Below are 4,823 nucleotides of genomic sequence, written 5' to 3' on the forward strand. Positions count from 1 at the left end.
TAATCTCTTTCCAAGAAATATTTACAGTGCTACCTATTTAAAGAAAGGTTTTAAAACCTAACAAATAAAAAGCGATGCTTTCAACTTTACGTTTCAATGGCTTCAACCCGATCCATCATTTCAACGGGTTGTTTTTAACTCTGAGAGCACGTCTGTGTAAAAATGCTGATAAGAAAAGAAAAGAAGAAAAAAACACCCATTATACAAATAGGTAAAATTTGTAGGCAAAGAAAAAAAACAATATAGAGTTGGTCAAATTGGTAAAACTCTTGAAAATAGAATTGAAAAGCATAAAACAGCTCGTGTTACTTATGTTTATATATATATATATATATATATATATATATATATATATATATATATATATATATATATATATATATATATATATGGATACGACCATTAATATTATTATTATTATCATTATTACTTGCTAAGCTACAACCCTAGTGGGAAAAGCAGGATGCTCTAAGCTAAGGGGGCCCCTCATGGAAAATAGCCAAGTGAGGAAAGGAAACAAGGAAAAATAAAATATTTTAAGAACAGTAACAACATTAGAAAAAATATTTCCTTTATAAACTATAAGAACTTTAACAAAACAAGAGGAAGAGAAATTAGAATAGTGTGCCCGAATGTATCTTCAAGCAAGTAAAATTAAAGAAAAGTTCTATTAAATAATGAACGCAAAATGAAAAACAATTTAAAAAAAGATAAGACAAATCAAGATTAATATTTCTTTGACCAAGGACTCGTCCATTCAAAGCGAAAAAGGAAAGAAGCGAAACGAGAGGAAACAAGTTCCATGTTAACGCAATGAAATTTCTGTCTCGCTAAATATGCAAGTGACAGATACACTCTTGTCCATAAACAACATATGACGACTCTTTAAGGTTTGTGATAAAATTCATTTATGTTTTAATGTTTATTTGTATATTTGCTTATATTCTTTGGCTACTTTTACATGTGAAGTGGAAATGTGTATAGGCTACATCTGTGCCAGTTGTCGTGAAGATGCCTCAAATATACAAGGCTGGTGTGTCCTGCAGGATTTATAGTCTCGTGTATCATTGTGTTTGTTTGTTAACACACACATGCACACATACACAGACATACATATATGCATACATACATACATACATACACACACACACACATATATATATATATATATATATATATATATATATATATATATATATATATATATATATATACATATATATATATATATATATATATATATATATATATATATATATATATATATATATATACATACATATATATATATATATATATATATATATATATATATATATATGTATATATATACATACATATATATATATATATATATATATATATATATATATATATATATATATACATACATATATATGCACATGTGTATATATATATATATATATATATATATATATATATATATATATATATATATATATATATATATATATATATATATATATATATATATATATGTATATGTGTGTGTGTGTGTGTTTGTGTTGGGTGGTGGGTAAAATCACAACAGCTGACACATGATAAGCATAAGATATGTATTAATCTACCAAAGGAAAAACGAAAACCTTGATAAGAGTTATTACATTCACTTACGATTTAAAGAAAGAAAAGTTATTTTACTGTATTCATGCAGAACGAAAGATCTTTATCCCAAGAAAAGATAATGCGGGGTCATTATACAAGAGACAATGGCTTAAATGTACGTTTGAGCTCTATTGTATGTTATCAGTATTATGGGGAAAACTAGATTATCTATAGCCTAATATGTATTATTGAATTATCTTATGGAGATGGAAATTCTAAAATTTATAAAAGATAGAAGAGTATAGAAATCAGTATTGGGGTTTTTTATGCAGCCTTTGAGTCTAAAATTAAACGATAGCCTGCCGCCTGACAGGAAATGTGGATTAGTGTAGCCTATAGAAAGTTGATTAGTGTCCAATGGAAACACCTCAAGGCCTATTGCCTGGTACTAAAGTAACATCTTTTAGAAGCTGTTTTTTTTTAAAGCAAATTATGCAAGTGATTCTTCCTATTGTAGGTTGGTCGACATGTCTTTTTCTTGAACATACAATGCTAACTTGAGAATTGAGATGTGTTTGGGACTCTGAGGTTTGTGTTAAAATTGTGTATTTCGCTTCCTGCTATTTACAATTCCCCCCGTTAGATGTCGCCTACGTTGATGGCACCCTCCGGCCTCCAGAATCTTCCCGTCGCTATGAGCGCCCCATTTCTTACCAGCCCCCACCCACGGTATAGACCGTGCCCCTAGGAGGATTAATACTGTATTTTTCCTCAAAGACGTGTAACCATCTCTTCGCCACCTTACAGCTTCACCTGACGCAACCACATTGTCCTCGCTACTTCAGCATGTAACATAGCATACACAGCCCTTTCACTTTTGTATAGATCAGCATTCTCTTGTTACACAAATCATATTGCAGATTTCTTCTCTCCTGCACCATATATACACGTCATTCAAAATCTAGGGGATCTAGTATATTCTATTTTTTAATATTATAATATGAAGCCTTATGAAAAAGGCTGAACTCGCACTCGTGCACGCATGTAAGAACACACACTTACCTATACACTATAATATGGGCAATTAAATTCTTAGGGAGTAGTGTCCAATGGCAATATACTCTTGTGTATTTAGAAGTTCACTTTGCTTTATTAAAATCATAGTTTATCTCAGATTTTGTAGTAACTAATGTGATGGAAATGTGGGTTTTAAAAAGTAGACTGTATATTTTGTAATGTTTTCACGTTGCAAAGCACCGCTGAAAGACTTTTAGCAACGACGTCAATGCTTCTTAGTGTGGCTTCTCAGTACATGATACTCAGCACCACAAGTAGCTTACTTACCGAGTTTCTGTGACAATAAACCAAGATCAAGTCACGAGAGAGAGAGAGAGAGAGAGAGAGAGAGAGAGAGAGAGAGAGAGAGAGAGAGAGAGAGAGAGAGATGAAGTACTTCCTTGTGAATTTTCAGATTTTAAAAGATTCGAACTCTTGTTTCAATAAACGTTTCGAATCAAGTGTAAACACACTACAACAAATGTATCATATATTCATAACTCACTAACAAGATAATATTTAACATTTAAATGAGGGATGAATGAAAATATGAAAGGCACTAGTAAAATTTGAAGTTATAAATGAAGTTACACAAATTAAATTAATCGCTTTAACGTCAGTATGAAAAATAAATGAAATAAATTACTCTAAGTTTTTTTGCCTCGTAAATTCTATGGCACTTCTGGTGAAAAATTCCCAACTTCCCAAAGATAAGATCATTAGCCCTTGATAAAAAAAAAAAAAAAAAAAAAAACGCACTTAGGCAAATCGGCACAAAATTTCAAATAAAAAACTAACCTTTCCAGCTTCGCTTTGTGATCTAATCACGAGAGTGATACGAGCCTTATAATTACTTAATGTACATAAAAAGGTACGCAGGTTTTATAGTGATAAAGAAAACATTTCATGACAACTAAGTTTATTACCAGAAATGCATAAGAAGATATCTAACAGGATTAGAAATGAAACTATAAGAGAGATTACTCAAGTTCCATATGTGGTGGAGATCATGATGACGGGTAGGTGGAGATGGTTTGGGCATGCTCTTCGAACTCCCGAAGAGAGATTAGTTCACCAAACGTTCAGCTGGGCTCCACAAGGCACTAGAAGAGTTGGAAGGGCCAGACCTACATGGCTGAGGATTATGAAGCGCGAAGTAGATGATGAATAGAAAAGTATTGAATTAAAAGTTCAAGATAGAGACGAATGGCGAAATCTAACCGAAGCTCTTTGCGCCAATAGGCGTAGGAGGAGATGATGATGATGATAACTGAGAAATTACATTAGTGTGAAACAGCAATAGAAATCGCATGTCGTGATGCAGTATTGCCAAAACAAAAAATAGAATAAGGGAACGCGGTTTCAGTACAAAATCTAGAGTGTTTTTTCTCGATTAGATGTGGTCCTGTTGATTTTGCCAATGAAGTATGTCTTCATGAAATGTATCTAGTTCCCATACAGTACATGAAGATGTACACCAACAAGATCTTTCAGAAACAAAAGATAAAGCGAACTTCTCGTCTGCGTGCTACATTTTACTACAAGTCTTCTCACAGAATCATCCAACAGAGTTATGGGACAGACTGGTAAAACAAAACACATTTACTTTGGCGAGGAACAATACTCTTATGTTATATTATTATGTAAATTCCATTAACCCTTAATCATCATATTTTCTTGAATCAAATATGAATGATCTGAGACCTCAAGAATACTTTACGTTTATCACGAAATACGCACGCTTCTTTTGCAATCTCTTTTGCAATTTCTAGGGACCCATTTTATTAATGTACATCTATTATCTGTCATTCTCATAATATGTCCTGCCCATGTCCATTTCTTTTTCTTACATGTTATTAGAATATCCTCTACATTAGTTTGCTCTCGTATCCATGTTTCTCTTTTTCTGTCTCCTATTGTTAATTCCATCATTATTCTTTCCATAGCTCTTTGAGTTGTAACTAACTTGTGTTCTAAGGGTTTATTAAGGCTATAAGTTCCTTATGCATAAGTTAATACTGGTAGGATCATCTGATTAAATACTTATTTTTTTAGAGAAAGTGGCCTTTTACTTTTTATAATCTTATTTTATTTATCAAAAACTTTTCATCCTATGCTTATCCCTTTTTTTCGGTTATATGTCCTTGGGAAACAATTACTGTCTGTACTATGTACGTATATTGATTAAGAAGTCTAGAGGT

This window comes from Palaemon carinicauda, chromosome 3, assembly GCF_036898095.1.
Source record: "Palaemon carinicauda isolate YSFRI2023 chromosome 3, ASM3689809v2, whole genome shotgun sequence".
Lineage (NCBI taxonomy): Eukaryota > Metazoa > Arthropoda > Malacostraca > Decapoda > Palaemonidae > Palaemon > Palaemon carinicauda.